Source organism: Apteryx mantelli, chromosome 1 (assembly GCF_036417845.1).
Source record: "Apteryx mantelli isolate bAptMan1 chromosome 1, bAptMan1.hap1, whole genome shotgun sequence".
Lineage (NCBI taxonomy): Eukaryota > Metazoa > Chordata > Aves > Apterygiformes > Apterygidae > Apteryx > Apteryx mantelli.
In genome coordinates, this window is record NC_089978.1 from 27,479,332 (window position 1) to 27,496,740 (window position 17,409).

A 17,409-nucleotide genomic window follows, 5' to 3' on the forward strand; every position below is an offset into this window, starting at 1 on the left:
ACTTTGCATACGAAATTAGTAGAATGAACAATAACAGGTATTTTAAAACTAGTTTATTCCAGTTACTTGCTTAAATGCATTTCACTCACCTTTTCTAACAGCATGTAGTGTGTCTATGCAAGGTACTCTGACCAGCCTGTGTCCTGCTGGCCATATCAAAAGTGTTATTTAAGGATATCTTCATATTAATTTTTTTCACTCTCTGAATTTTTGCAAAGGACTTTTCACAAGGCAGCCTTAGTGGCCTCATTCCTTGTTTGTGGAGGGCTATGCAAACTCCACATGTCAGTGGTTTCTGCTCCCTCAGTCTCACAGATGCCCCAGAAATGAAAATATTCATTCCTGCAGTGTGGATGGTGATTCCACAGTGCTTCAACCATTCACTTGCTTTTAAAGGAAGAAAAACAAGAGTGCCACTGGTCTGATACCACCCCCCACCCCCGCCCTTTTTTTTCTCTGCTCTTAAAAGGACTGGACCAAAATGCAAGTGCACTCTTTCTCATAAAGTTGCTAGGAATCTGATTAACTCCAAGCAGTAACAACTGCACAGAGCTGAAGTCAAGCGTGCGCTGGCCGTTCAGGCCTGTATCCCTTCAAATATGAAACACAGTTCTCTGAGCTGGTGAATCAGTAACAGACTACTGCAGAAACCTTAAGTGAAGCCATTCAGGGTGATATCTCTTCCAGACTCAAATATAGCTCTGAGATCAATGAGGTAACAAAGCTGGGTAACTGTCCACATGTTCACCATCTGCACTGTGCAAAGATGCAAGACTTCATGTAAATTTCTGGATGTGCTCAGTACCACTGGACTCTTGGTCCTGGAGTAGTTTATTAAATTAGACACTGAGTTGCCCTGTGGTGCTTCATTAAGTGGAACTGTTCAGAGGCCAGGCGGGAATTCCTCCTCTTTGAAAATGCAGTAGTACAGCATTTTGAAGAGCATCCTGGTCTCTCCATAGGAGAAGGTGCCAGATACGGTTCTCCAAGGAACATCATTGCCAGACAGTCTGGCAGTCTAGCCTGACCTCCTGAGCACAGTTCAAGTGTTGCAGTGACAGCCAGAAGAGGAACTGAACTCAGGGCCAAAATTAGAGCAATATGGAGAAAATAAAAGGATGGCAGAGGAAGGGCAAGCAAGCAAAAAAATCACCTTTATACCTCCACACACAGCTTCAGATTTTAAAACATTTTATTGTATCACTACCCTCACACTCGTATTCTGTCCAGATAACCAGTCAGCCAGATTGCATGCAGTACCTAGAGAGCTGTTGTCCTCATAGCCAGATGCACTCACACACCACTACATCCAGAACATCTGGAACCTGCGTGAGCTGCATCCATATATTCCAGAAGCTGATGACTGGTGATCACAGTCTGGGATCTCTTTTTCTGTCCTTCCTTCTAGGGATTTGTCTCATTAGAACTTAGGCTAGGTCTGGAACGGGACACTGATGTGTAAAACGGGATCAAGACACAGCTGAGAAATTTCTGAACTGTTATGGCAGAAGTCTCATGCTGCTTCATGCTGCCAAATTTGACTTTCAGGTACTTTGGGAACAAAACAGTATTTAAGAACTTCTGATGTAGCTTACGTATAATTTGATTCAAGAGAGCACTTTTCCCTTTCCTCCTCACAATGCCTAGATTGTGTAAGTAGCTGAAAGACCTGCATTTTAGTAACAAAATATACGTAAGCACCGAAAATTATGCTACTGTGCAAGACCAGAAATGTTACTACTTAGTCTGAACTGAGCATACAGCAGTTTATATCTCCCCAAAATCTTGGCTGCTCTCTTTTGAACACACAGCTGGAGATGGAGGTCCCCCATTCCGCCCTGTGACCTGCTGAAGCAGTCACTCAGGCAACCAGGGCTGCTGCCTGCCCATTCAGCAGGTCTGGCTCTGCATCTCTAACTCCAGCAGACCACTGCGTGGCTGTGTATGTTGTGGGTAAGGCCCTGTACAGGGGCATTGTGCTGGGCCCTGTACAGACAGAAATGCAAGCTTCATGAGACAGAACTATAGGAATAGGGACCCTTCTTCCTCTGTAATGATGTTACCTTCTGCAAGGCAGGGCAGATGTGGCTACTAGTCATTAGGCTGTTTATGCACTTGGATAAAAACCCAGAAAGGATCCAGAGCATGAGTCTCCAATTTCCCAGGTAAGCACCATGACTACCACACTGTCTGAAGAGCATATGCTCTGTCTTTTTGCCCAAGGAGTTTGAAGGGCTTTACCACATAGAGTGATTAAGTCAAGAAGAGGCATGGAAGCTGACCACATGCTTGCTCCTGTACTTGGAAGATGCTACTGGAAGGTGCCATTTGCAACCACACAAGCTGAAGAAGAAAGTAAACCTTGTCTTCCTACTTTTGACATCACTGCCTTTGCTGCCAGTCTATTATATAAAGGGGGCACCTCCACCTCTACTTACTTCAAGGAAGTACGGAGGGTCTCCATCTTTATCCTTGCAAAGACTGGCAGTAGCTGCCTGTTCAGTGAGCAGGACTGTGTGCTGTGGATCCTGACCATATGTATACACTTGTGTGCATATGTGCGTGTGTGTGTGGACATGTATATTTAAACATATATTTGGAGGTGTCTTCATGCAGCCTCGTCAGAGTTCAGCTCTGTTAATGGACAGGTTTTAAGATATTCTGTTGTGCTTAGTGTCTCCTAATGGCAAGACTTAGGCAGCTTCTGCTCAATGGAGCAATGTGTTGTGTCTTTTTCAGAATTGCCCTTTTGTAGCCTAACCTCAGCTCTGGATTTCACCCCAAGAGTCAGGAGCCCTGGTAGAAGCCTTGTAGAATTTTATTTCCAGGTACCCAAATCTTTTATTGGATCCAGACCTCAAATATCAAAACTGACTTCTTGTCTGCTTCTCTGGTAACCTGACACTAGGAGAAACATGAAGCTAACTCATGTTTAATGTGACACAGAGAGTCAACTACATACCAAATGGGGCTGAAAAGCACAAAAGGTCAAAAGAAAGATGTGTTCAAAATTTTGCACAGTGTTACTGTGTGCACCTGCATTTAGAGGAGAGGGGATTAAAGGTTTCTCACAGTTGGGCCACATTCTTTCCATGATTATTTAAGCATTACTTGAAGCAGATTCTAGCTCACACAAATATCTGATTAATGCAGCTAAGACTGGCATGGAGCAAAAGTTTAGTGTGTGAGGTCAGATTTCTTTTGCTGGAATCAAATGTGCATTCTAGTCCACCAGGGGAAAGCTTAGGCACTTTGATTCCTTCCTGGAATTTTTTTTTTCTTAGTGCAGAATGGTCTAAACTTCATTGTGTTTATGAAATGTCTAAGTGAAAAATGTTTGCTGAAGTAGCTACATTAGTGAGGAGTGCGGAAAATGCAATCTTGTAGGCAGTTTGTTCTGCTAAAAGGTGCCAATATAATGATTGTTGCTTAGAGATATGATGTAATGCTATCAGTAATATAGTTCCTTCTTCTTTTTTGAGCTGTGTGTTTGTTAAGTAGTTTTGGCAATCTAATTTCAGTAGTATAGACTAAGTCACAGACAGTCAACTGACCCACAATGCAGTTTTCATTTCCTTTGGAAGTCTTTGGAAACAATGGCTAGTGAATGTAGATTAATGCTTTAGTGCAGATTGGGGATACGTTTTGAAGAATATCTTCAGGTCATCGTCCCTGTGCACCCTGCTTTGGGTCATGGAGCAGTCTCAGAGCATGAAAGCTGGATTTCTCTCAGCTAAATGTAATCAAAGAGGGGTACTCCAGGAGGGCACTAAGGTGTCCCAGGCATCAGTGGGCATTTGGTCCATGGGACAGGATCAGAGCTACCCAAAGTACCACTCCCTGAAACAGGCATAGTGTGACCTTCAAATTCTTAGTGCCAGCTGTTTCACTGCAGATTTATTCCTATTGCATGTCATTTCTTACTAATGTAGACATAAACTATGTTTTGAAACCTAAACTTTGGAAAAGAGGAAAAAGAAAGTCATCTTACAGCATTTCTGTATCTCTTCCCCACTTGACTTCAATCTTAGTTTTGTCACAGAACATCACAGATACTTTTCCACTCAAGACCAAGATTTGCAGAGTGATTAGACTGGCATTAGATATTTCATTTTTTTTTATTATTTGATATCAGATTTTGTTGTCATCTGCATGCGCATTAGACGAGCATGACTTCTTGTCTCCCTTCAGGACTCTCAGCATAAGCTAGAGAAATGTTGATAAGGGTGAACCAAAAATATTTTAACTTTACTGGAGTCTCCTCTGTCTGGGGACAGAGGTCTGTGGTCTCTGTGGTTTGTAATTTCAGTGCTTTCTTGGTGCTTGTAGGGTCTGTCCCCCTAAATAAAAATGGATTATGAACGTTGTGTATCTTCCCAGAGAAGACTGCAGAGCAGAATGATCTAATGCCTTAGCTCTTCTCCCAGAGCAGAGCACTTTGGTTATGCTTAAGTGCATTTACTTCTTCAGCTAACTTGTATATCAGATCTTGATTAGGAAAATAGCTTTCGCTTAAAAATGGAACATAACCATCAGTTGTGAAGTCATTACATCCTCTTTTTTGGAAATAAACTGCCTGGAAATATGCCCTAAACTACATGAGGAAGGACAACCCAATGGTTAGGTAATCCATTGGTGCCTTAGAATTAGAAGTACTAAAGGTGAGACTGCAAGCTGCAGTTTCCAGAAGGTTACCTAATCCGTTGTCTGAGCTCCTATTGTATTCAATGGAGAGAGACATCTTCAGAGTGCAGCGTGTCTTAAACATCTATCTTAGCATGTGATGTACTGTGCTTGGGAGATGTCTCTCTTGCTCTCTCGGAGATGATTTTAGAATGGATATTTAACGTTCAGATTGCTGAAGTGCTGTGATGAATTCCACCCCAAATTTCCATTCCCTGTTCTATGTTCTCATCTTCAGTATGCCAAGCAAGATTTATGTGGGTTTGTCTGCAACATAGAATCCCATTTTTAAAACAGGGATAAAATACCTCCTCTACCTCACAGGAACATTTTTGCAGTTAACTTCAATAAACATTGTTCGTTATCAGGTACTTTGGTGCTTTGGTATAGGAGACAGAAGATCCTAAAAGATGCTAAAAATCATCATTAATCATTACAAAATTGAAAGTGTTTTTGCATGTACAACCCTACATTGGAAACATGATTCTGACAATATAATGGCATTTGTTTGTCGAGTATGTTCTTGTAAATGTCTTTAAGAGGCTGGCAAATATAAATTACACCTAACATCATTTCTGTGAGGTACTGAAAAATCTATATATTTGGACTGATTTTACACAAGGATTAACTAACTCACAAGGCATTAAATGACTTTGTTAGACAGAGGCCAGTCTACAGTGCAACACCGGGCCGTCCTGATTACAAAATCCATTACTGGTTAGATTGCTTGTTCCAACTGGAGTGGTGAGAGAAAGTCCTAGTGCAAAGAACAGTGTGACATCTTCAGCATATCACTCTTGTCTCTCCATCTTCTCTTTGTTTTTCTCTTGAGACAAACAAAAAAAAGAGTTTGCAATGAATTACTTATAAAAAATTAAAGGTCTAGAGAAGTCTGTGCTATGAGCTAAAGGGAACAATTCATGCTATAGATGGAAAAGGCTCTAAGTGTGGTGCACTTTTCTCTTTGAAATACCCAGGGAGCTGAAGAGCAGGGTATGTGAACGCATTATCTGTGCTTGCGTGGGAGTGTCTCAGACCTTAAAGATAATTTATACATCACATGAAGTAACGTTTCTTATAATAATCACACTATTTTGATCTGAAATGAAATAACTACTCACAGCAAGAGCATATTCTAGTTAACATATGATTTAATTCTGTTCTGAGCTGCTAGGACCTTGGGATCCCATTTTTGTTTCTGCAGAGTTGTTTTTGTACAAAACCTAGCTTAAATAGTTACATCTATACACCTGTACAGGTACTGCTATAAATCCCACCAAGATAGCACTTGATGACCTTAATCTTAATTTAGGTGTGGTTGCTGTCAGTGCAAACTGTGTTTTTCCTATACTTGGTATGTGCTTTAGCAATGCAGAAATGAGACAGACCCTCACATATTGAAGTAAATCTGCTTCAAGGATTTCAACATTTCTTCTGAAAAAAAAAGGAAGATTGTTAATGTAAAAGACATCTGCTAGGTAACTGGCACAACCAACATGCAGCAATGCCTAACTACAGAGAAGATAATACCCAGAGAGACGGTAGTGGCCTCTGCTGTCCAGTTTCCTAGCCTGTCTGGAAGTCATAAAGACACCTAGGGCCAATAATCCTAAATTATTTCATTTTGAGGTAGTGAGTGAAGGCTTGGGAAGCTAAACATGCTGAAATAAAATGTACTCAACTGAAAAATGGTCAGCCTGCAATTCCTTATCCACTGGAGAACTCAGGAAGAGACTATCCAGCATTTTGATTGCCCCAGGGAACTCCAAACATGTAGGACATTGAGTGGTGCTTGGAAAAGGAAGGCAGTAGATCTGGTTCTGGCAGTGGCTGATGAATAAACAGGAGTTGTATTTCTGTTTAATGCTTTCACTGCTGTCCTTACTGTTGTTTGGTTGGTACAATTCTCTCTTTAGTTTTATTTTGCAGATTGCCAATGCAACTAGTAAGTGGTGTCTGGAGAAAGGACACAAATAGATCCTGAGCCTGATATTGATCTCTCTTCAGCTGGTGCCTGCAGGAAGGCAACAGCCCTGTCATCAAAAGGCTGCCATCTGAGTTACAATTCCTGGGTGTTTGTCAAAACTTTCCCTGAGTGTTGCTTATTTCAAGAGCCTTGGCTTCTCCTTGCTCTACATCTGGCATTCAGACATGAGTAATGATAGTCAGGCACTTGATTTTCAGGTGAACATCCATATATCTCAGTCAAGGGACAAAAGAGCAGCTGAGGGAAATGGGATATGTGAACATTTACAGCCACACAGAACACATGATTTTCTCTTTAATGCTAATCACAGACTTGAAAAAGCCATACAAGGTTGGCAACGGAAAAGCATTAGTCCTGGTTTAGTATTTGGCTGACAAACAAATAGGAGGTGTATTTCCATTCTAATGTTTTCACTGACATTTTTAGTATCATCTATTCGATGTTATCCTATTTTGATTCATAAATACTTGCTGACATACGTTTGAGCTGAAAAATATATTCCATGTGTATTTTTAGAACAAAGTGACCCCAACCTTATTTTTTCCACAGGGGAACAGCAAAATGTAAAATAATAATTGAGCTTTGCTCTTTTCATTTTCAGGGAGCTTTGCGTATATTGATGTGTGCAAAGTTAGCAGTCCATTAATTGGTACAATAAAACAATAAATTAAAGTAAATATAGGATGAACAACTCTTCCTATGAAGTTATCAGAACCTGTGAACCATGCTGATCTGAAAACAACCAATCTTTAAAATGCATATTAATGAACATTAAAAAAATCTGCACCATATTCTTTGAAATAAAAATAATATTTCAGAATTGTATAAGAACTATTTGCATATAAGAGAAAGGAATCCAGTTGAGAAATATTCTTATAGCACAGTTTACTAGCTGGTTTGCCTGAGATTAGACTAATCAGCTGGCACTGAAACAGCTGGCATTTGCTTTTACTGATGCATTACAAAAGTACACTGTTGCATTCCCTGCTCTTGTAAGCCTTGATTAAGGTTTTACACTGCTGGTAGAAATATGCTGTGTTGCGGCAATTAGATTTACATTCTCCATGTCCATGTGTTTGGCTGTTCTGAATGAGAAAGGGTTGTGTCAGAAGGAGCATGATCTGGATTAAAACAGGGGATTTCTGTTTGTCAGCTCTGACAGTGGAGCAGAACGCAGCTTACCTTGGCGTCCTTAGTAAGCAGTTAACCTAAAAACAAACAAGAAAGGTGCAAGGCAAGAGGAGGTGAAAAGAGAGAAGAGATTGCCTGGAGCAACTGGAGGAAAATCTGCAGATGTTACCCAACTGTGGGTGCAGTTAACACGCTTCTGAGCATGGCTGCCATTCAGAGGGACCTCAACAGCCTGGAGGAATGAGCCAACAGGAACCTCCTGAAATTCAGTAAGGACAAATGCAAAGTCCTGCCCCTGGGAAGGAAGAACCTTTTCCAGCCATGCAGGCTGGAGATGGACTGGCTTTTCTGGGGAGAAGCTCTGCTGAAATGGCTCTGGGCATTTGGCAGACAGCAAGCTGCATATGAGCCAGCAGTATGCCCTGGTAGCAAAGGGCAACACCATCCTGGGCTGCACGAGCAGGCCCAGAGTCCATAGAGCAACGAAAGTAATTATGCCCTCTATTCAGCACTTGTTAGACCACATCTAGGATACTGCATCCAGTTTTGGGCCCCCAAGATCAAGAAAGACATTGATAAACTGGAGGGAGTTCAGCAGTGGCCACCACGATGGTTGGGGGTTGGAGCACTTGCCCTGTGAGGAGAGCTGGAGGGACAGGGACTTGCTCAAGCTGGAGCAGAGTTGGTTTTGGGGAATCCCAACAACAGCCCCCCAGTGCCTATGGGGAGGTTATTTAGGGAGGAAGGAGCCAGGCTCTTTGAAGTGGTGCATGGGGGAGGACAAAAGGCAATGGGCATCTATTGAAACAGGGAGCATCTGACATGATAAAAGGAAAAGCTTTTCCCCCATGAGAACAGTCAAGCAGGGTGACAGGTTGCCCAGGGTGGTTGTCTGGTCTCTGTCCTTGGAGGTTTTCAAGCTGCAGCTGTGCAAAATTCTGAGAAACCTGGTCTGAGCTCATAGCTGACCCTTATTTGAGCAATAGAGATCTCCTGAGGTTCATTCCAAACTGAATTATCCTATGAACCTATAAATAGCAAGAAAGGGGAATAATTCAGGCAGATGAAATAAAATTAAATCAAATAAAAATATTGGAGCAATTTGTCTTCCAAAGATTCACATGCAGAAAGGTCTTTCCTAGTCTGGATCACAATTGCTTTTTATGCAGCAGTTATGACAGCATAAAGAGACAGTGCAGCTCATCAGCAAATAGATTTTCTGGTGGATAAGCATTCAAAAATACTGCCATTCCACACTGTGAAGAAAGCAATGCTTCTGGAAGTCTCAAACGAGAAACAAAATCTGGAGAGAGAAAGTGGGAGACCCCCAAGCAGTTTACAAGTTGTGAATCAAGGGCTGGTCAGTGGATGTGCTAGTCTTGTGAATACACAGACCATTTCCTCTGTTTAGGAAAAAAAGAAATGAAACCACAACAAAAAAAGCCTTAGAAACACTGTGATTGGTTTTATTCAGGAGTGACTGAGCTCTTTGTGGGTAAAAACGAAAATCAGAAGGGAAAAGATAAAATGCATAATCCAAGGATATAAGAGAACATGAGTCACATGCTGAATGCCACAAAATCAGGTCTCAGGCTCAGAGATACCATTAAAATACAGTAGTTAAAAATCAGCATTCTGTTTCTGAAGGAAGTTGCAGCCAATTTGCTGATTAATCCTCCTTCAATCCTGTAGAACAAGTACTCTTTGGCCTATATATAAAGCATCAGAGGCTAAAGCTCCAGGGTCCTTGAATAAATTTTTTTTAATGAAGCTATTTTAATCAATGTTGAAGAATTAAATGTATGCAGGGAGACTGTACATTTTGGGTGATTGGCAATGGGTGACCGAGTCTTTCCTTTTGTGTCACTGACTTGAATACTGCCCAGGACTGAGTGGTTGGAAATTATCACTACTATCTGCTGGTTTAAGTCCAGTTTCTAGTGGACAGGTGTTCATAGCATGAAAAAATACCATCACCCTTGACACTAATTTTTATCTTTACTGAGAATCACAGTAGAGGCAAATATTTAAATGTGTATGACTCTTGAATGCCTTTCTCAGAGCCAGACATGGAGCACTAGAATAAGATGGAGGCCTCACCAGTAAAATTCCCTTTACCTACATATATAGGTACTATACTTATAATCTGTCAGGAGAAATAGTTTCCAACCCTTTTAATTTGACTGTTCTGCAAAAATTCACTTAAACAGAGGACCACATAAAGTTTACTTTCCAATCCAACCGCCTTTCTAAAGCTTATTTCATTGCAACTTCTGCTTCATCCACTGTTATTCTCAAACTATTTTCTAGGACAAGAGCTTTTCCGAAGCAAAACTGGAGAGCTGCACCCTCACCCTGCACCTCACCTCCTTGCGATCACAGGAGGTGACAGCCTGCGTGCCTCCAGAGCTCCATGAATACTCACAGCTCCCATGTCAGTGGACTGTCACTTTGCATAAGGAAAGTGTTTCAAAAGAAGGTTATTGAGTAGGACCTGGTTAATGGATTAATTTCAGGCTTCAGCAGCCTCTCGATATCTGGAACTGCAGGGATGGTCCTGGCTCCTGGATGAGCAATGGGAACCGTTGCACACCCCATCCCTGGGGAAGGCATGGTGAGCCTCCCAGCTTTGAGCGGAGCAGCCTGGGAGAGGCGGCTGTGAGCAGCTCAGTGACTTACAGGGAGAGATTTTTTCCTCTTCTTCTAAATGGACTATACAGTGAAGTAGGGCAGTTAAGACATTGGAATGAATGGATGATGATCTGAATATTTCAAGGAGTGGGTCGCACCAGAAATAGAAAATTTTCCCCTCGTCATCTCATCTCTATGAAGGTGAAATATTCACCTAACCAATCCGTTTGTCACCCTACAGCCTTTTTGTTGTGATCACAGAAATTGTTTATATGGCCTGGTGGTAATAAAGAGGCACTTAGCAAGGAGGTAGTAGAAAGGTACTGGGGGAGAGGGAGCCAAAGGGGAATCTGTAAAGTTAGGTATATGATTTTTTTTCCTAAGGTGCAAAGCTTCCATTAGAATTGATAGAACTTTTTAATCATTTAACATTGATTGCCATAATAAGGATGTATCCAGTTAAACCAATAAATACAAATATCTTCAGCCTAAGGAGACAAGTTGCCTTATTCTTCTCATTTTTGGCAGACTTTCTTCCTGTGGTTACCTTGTAAATGTGGCACCTGAGGGTGCCTAAAGCTTATGCACCCTGAAGAAATCTTTAGTGGAATTCAATTTCTGACTGCTGCTGGATGTTGATTGAATGAAAACAATTTGATATTTAGCCTCGCAGGCCCAACCAAGTCTGTGGGAAATGAAGCTTGTACTCTTTCTGCTTTGTCACCTGCCATAAACACCTAACTCTCATCAATTCATGCAACAGGAACACTGCTGCCTGGCTTTGTCATTTGCTGTTAAAAACATGACTTGGAAAACAAATGCACTGTTACATTTTCTTCATCATTGTATCAGTTGATTCCCAGATGAGTGAGAAGTGTATTCAAAATTGTTCTGGGCTGCTTTAACAGCTGCCAAGAAATTTAATTGGACTTTATTTGAGCACTTTTGAAGACTGTCTCCCTGGTGTCTCTGTAAACACTTTTGCGGTCCTTATACCAGTGTCAAAAATACTGCATGAAATGACTGTGTTGCCAAGGAGAGAGGGATTAGAAATAGTGCAAGGGTTTGAATATTTCTTTGTTGTTGCTGTTCCTTGTCCCCTTTGGCCATTCTGGATATCAGTGTTGCAAAGTCATGGACTTGGAAGAGTTCTAGAAAGTTACCTGAGATAGCTCATACATAGATCTCACAACTTGTAAAAGCTAGGCACCTAACCTTCAGCAACAACCTCAAAAAGTTCCCAATTTCTATGAGAACATGGAGTGAGACACCAGCCCACTTCCTCTGCTGAAGCTGGGCCATTTTGCAGTCATAAATGCAAGAGCTCTGGGCCAGAAGAGGGAGAAGAAATGAAAATTCATTTTGCAGCCTTTTTATGAGGGTGCTCAACAAGCAACAGGAGAGACCCTGATTTCCATCCTGACTGACGTTCTTAGTATTTGTGAACAATTGTGTCATATTTTTCATCATTTTTTATCAAAATGTTTCTCAGATTGGTTTAAAACTGTTACTACACTTTCACTTGGAGAAACAATTAACACAAAACATCAAAAATTTAGAAAAAAAATGTTTTAGAAAGGAGGTTTGTTTTTCTCCTGTATTTCCTGGAAAACCTCTGTAAGAACAATTCCGTTCAGGTATAATAGGAAGGAGTTCTATCCAGAACTCCTTTATTTTACATGAACAGGGAAGGAGATCTGAGACTGTTTTTCAAGGTTTGCCCATTTCTACTTTGTAATAGTATAAACAGGGGAGAGTTATTTTCATTGGTCATATAATTCGAATGATGAATGTACGAATTTGGGGTTGTACAAATTCCCTAATAGCCCCTAATACATAGTATACTATGCTCAATAAGAACATGATCCATCACCCATAGAGTTAAATGGAAAGATACCCATGGTCTTTTGGGCTCTTCATCAAATTATACCACCCCAAGATTAAGCAAACGTTTAGCCCCATGTCATGGTGAGAATTAAATTCAGCAAAGGAACATGTCTCATTCAGTATGAGATTTTTATGTCTTCACTTCTTTTCTTTGTGTTAGTCCAGTCTCCCACATTCTCTGCCTTTTTCTTTGCCTACCTGAGTTACAATTCACATTGAACAACACTTCCCAGTGGTTTCATCAGAGCGAAAGGGATTATGAATCAAATCACTTCTGAATTCTACAAGTACGGAAGATCATGGTAATTGTAACACCTTTGGGGTTGCTTAGAACTCCAAAATCTCAGAACAGTTTCCCTTTCTAACTGGGGAAAAATAACTCCTTCTACAAAATGAAGACTTTACCATATGCTGAGTTTCAGTGGAGAATAGCTTTCTTATTGTTAAAATGACAAAGTTTGTACAGAAAGCCTCCTAAAAAAGAACTTGACAATCAGTTGATTACAGCATCACTTGGCTGACACTTTAATATAACTAGTATTAAAATACTATTGGATATAAAAAACATAAGGAGAAAATAAATTGGACTTTTGGACCCAAGGATTTTTTATAACATTGTTTTTCAATGTTCATATCTTTATCCGCTGTTTTGATTCAAAGGACAATCACAGCTTAGTGTCATGAAAAATGTCAAACAGAGAAAGGAAAGCCATACTGCATGTAAGAAGAAAGACTCGACTCCTCCCCAGGGTAAACACAGTTTTGCCCAGACTTCTGTTTTACAACAAAATACAACCATGTAGGAGTTTGCCAGCATCAGGAGAGTATTAGTGGGCCCAAAGTTGTCAATTAAAGCATGTGTTTACTACTCCCAACTCTGATCTTCCCAAAGAGGATTTTTATGTCTTTCTGGAAAGGACAGAAGTATCTCAGAACTGTGAAATGTTTACAGCACCTTTCATTAGGAATGTCCACAGGCATTAAAAAGAAATAGGACAAACACCCTATTTTTTGGACTTTGTTTCAGAATCCAAATGCCTCTTAAAGCCCAAAGTTGGCCAGTGGGCACTAGGCAGAAGGTGCAGAGAGATTTAAGGGAGATTAGGTTGTGTGAAGCTGGGGTTTACTGTGTTTAGACAGCCCTCTCTCATGCATTACTCTTCACAACCTCCTGAGAATTTTTAGTCTCCCTACCCCATTGAAGGAATTCTTCACTGTATTTACATCTCACAAGCTTGCATCAGCACTCATCTATCTTGAGCCCCCCCAGATTTGCCTAGTGCATTAAGGAAAGTTGCTAGGACAATGAGCAGAACTGCAAAAAACAGAGATGTGACTGATTTCCAGCTGCTGCCTGATCATCTATATGTCTATGTGAGTTCACCAAAAAGGAGCAGGGAGGAAAGAGAGGTTTGGAAAGACCTTGAGAAAAAAGAGGTCCTGTCAAATAGAGAATGGGAAGACTCAACCTGATTTTGAAATCTTAAACTTCCTCTCTACTCTAACCCCAGAGAAAAGCATCAATTGATAGCCCTTGTTTGTGTGGACTTTTCAAAGGATCACTTAAAATGCTAGACTAAATTTTAATTCTTCTGAAATGAAAACCATGTAAGTGTGAAGAGCTATGATGGTGTTCCATCTTATATCTTCAGGTCTTTCCAATATTCTGCTAGCAAAAATTTATGCCAACTATCAGACCTGTAAAACTAGCCTAAATCTGGAAAGCTAGCCTCCTTTTTAGCCCTTTCTTTTTATTTATGCAGTTCAAATCCTGACTTCATTAAGAACACCATTATCTGTACATCAAGCCCACCCTGGAGTTTGTTCATCCACTGCCTCCAGTGCTTTGTGGATCTGAGATTGTAATTAGAATTTGCAAATTAGAATTTGCAATTGGCTTCATGACTGGATGTTAATAAATAGTTCTTGCACAGCTGAGCAGAAACAAAATCTAGTCCACTATTTTAGCTGCATTGGCTCCATAGAGTTAATACAACCAAAAAGTAGTAAAAACTTACTTTTGTCATAACGGTGAACAGATCTGCTTCTGAATACATTAACGTGACAAATCTGATGAGTTAGAATGTGACATTTTTACATAGTCACTTTTTAGATTAGAACTGCATTTTAAAATGTAATGTTTAAAGTGAAGGTGGCTTGTGCTGATCAGGAACACATTACATCCAAGGATGAGATAGAGCCACGAGCACGGTGCAAAGGGGATGAAGGGAGCCAAACTGTGTCATTGAACTGCCAGCCTTTATGAGTGCAAAACCTTTCATCTGAACAGCTTTGAGTTTGTTGCTCACTGTAAACTATCTTGGCACAGGGGTTGCCCACAGACTTGAGCAAGGCATGATTCAGAGCTGCCTGATGCAGGGGACACAGGCCTGGAGCACTCCCAACCTCTGCAGAGGCTCCAGTTGGAGCTGAAGGTCACTGCTTGCTGGATGACTGGCCTGTATTACCAGGGGTGTGTGGCACTGGCTGTCTGCTAGGCATGCTTCTGAGCTAGTTTCTGGTTTTGATTTGCCAAGCTCAGTATTCATTGCCATAGTTGTACTCAGTTCCTTGAATAATAAAACTCCTTCTCTGTTTTGGTGCGAGATTACCAGCAGCTCTCACTGAGCATACCCGTGCCAGGAACTTCTCCCTCCCACTCTCAGGGCAAGATTGCAGCATCCAGAGAATGTGTAATACCCAGAAGTATTAAAGAATAATCGTTTGCATGTGATTATTGGATGAAATTTATTCATGAGGTAGGAGACAGCAAGCTTAGTGCTGTGAATTTACAGTGAACATGTGTGATGTTGCAAATACCTGACCATATGTGGATGTTTGCAGCGGTACTCTACCCCTTTCCCCTTCCAATTAGCGCCCATTACATTTCTTATTCTGGAGCCTAAGGTATTGTAATGGCTACACTCTTCAAGAGCCCCCTTTCTCTGCCTCATATTGCAGCTGCATCCAGCCCTCCGGCCTCCTAATTTTCAAACAGATATCCCATCTGTTAAAGTTGTTTTCCCATAGGAGAATTTACATATGTACCCACTTAGCATACAAACAGAGTGAAAAATTGAAGGTCACAATAAAAGTCATTGAAATAATGCTTTGAAATCACATGAATAGTTTAAATTGCATTTCAGAGAAGATGGAGGGAAATGTTGAAGGTTTTCAGCAGCTAAAAAGTCTCTCCCCTTAAAGGGATTGATGACATCTCATATCCTATCTCAAAAATATCCAGAGAAACTGAATAGAACTAAGAATAAAATTGATTTTTGTAATTCACATGCAACATTTGCAGAAAATCAAGGACAGAATAACTGAACACAGTATACGTAGCAGTTGTAACGGTGGCTGAGGAAGCTCAAGCCATGGAACTACCAGTAGATATCCATAAGGACAAATCCAGTTTGCCTTCTTCATGACAATAATCCTGTTGATAGGGACTATAAATCAACACATGACAAGCCATGTCTTTTTCTTAGAAACTGCTTATTGTGTATTTGATATATTTGCAGAAAGAAGAGGTCTAATGTCTTGTGCTCTTATGCACCTTGTCTGTTTGTTATCAGATCGGAAATGTATTTCATGGGTCAAACTTCATCAACAAATCACCTTAGCTTCATAGTCTCTCCTGGGGCAAGAGCAATTTATACCAGCCAAGGACATCACAGGATATCTGAAATTTTCAGAAGACCTATTGTCTGGCTGTGCAGCTGGAGCTCTGGATGCTCATTCTCCCAAATGTCAAATTGATATTTTGAAATAGAAACAATACCTAGCAAATTACCGAAACCAGATGAGGACTAGCAGGTCTGATTTCTCATTATGTTGCTTCAGCAGGCCAATGTACACTGACATGGAGGTGAGTGAGGCCCCCAAAGCATGCTACAGTACAGAGTATGAGTTTATAAGCACATTTACCAGGCAGACTTGGTTTTTTGGTCAAACCGAAAAAAACATAAGTAGAGAAAACAGTAGATACGAGGATCTGAGTCATGCACGCTTCCTGGTGCATTTCATTAAACTTTATTCTTTAAAGTGTATTCACACTCTCAGGACTTACAATCCATGTGATTGTGTTATCATGTGGAAAGAAAGCTAACTAAATACTATTTGAAAAAGGAACATTAAGTAGCACAATATCTTGAGGGCTAATTATTTGGTGAGGTAAGAGCTGGAAGAGAAAATAAACATCACATTAATGAAACTAATGGATGATACTTTATAATAAGAACTTCAGCACAATTATGTGAATAGAAAAATCATTTCTTCAAGAGCTCAGAACAAAAGTACAATAGAATAATATGGGGCCTAATTGAGAAAAATGGAATAAACTGGGGTAAAAATGCCTAAGAGAAAAGATTTCAAATTGAGAAAAGAAACTGGAAAATAGTAGTGATAAAATAAGGTTGGGGTGACTTATCTATTTGTTAACTGGATGCCAACAATGTGTTCTTCATTGTATTAAACCAGTGTATTCACTGATGGTCTTGAAGACAGATATACACAAGGCAGCATAAACGTACTCGCAGACACACAGGAATGGAAGCTGTCCCATCTAACCTGAGCCTTGTTGTAGATATTTACACTAAGGCTTTATTCTACCACTCTATCCTCCTTCTACGGTCTGTGGAGAGAGACTGGCTACCTCAGGGGACAGTTCACCTGCATCCTGGCTGCAGCACTGGCAGCCAGCTTAGGTGAAGGATGGGACACAGCTGCTTAGGGCTATTTGAGATGCTTCAGAGCCTCCCTCCTGGCTTCCAGATGCTGTACAGAAGGGCACATATAGGTGATGACTGATCATATCTTTGGGTGTTATACTGATGCCTCTGGTAGCCTACAGCATCTCAAATGGCACTGGACATCTTCATTAAGGCTGTTAGAGTTGTATAAGCCCTGAATGACTATTACATCAGTAAAGCAAGGCAAGATGAATGCTACTCTTCCTCAGGACCTTTGGAAAGATTAGAACAATAGAGTGTACAGAAGGACAGTCACCATGAATAGGCACTTACTGCCATGTGAATTGTGCTAGCACATCCAAGGTATCCACATGAAGTTGGCAGGTATGACAGAGGTCT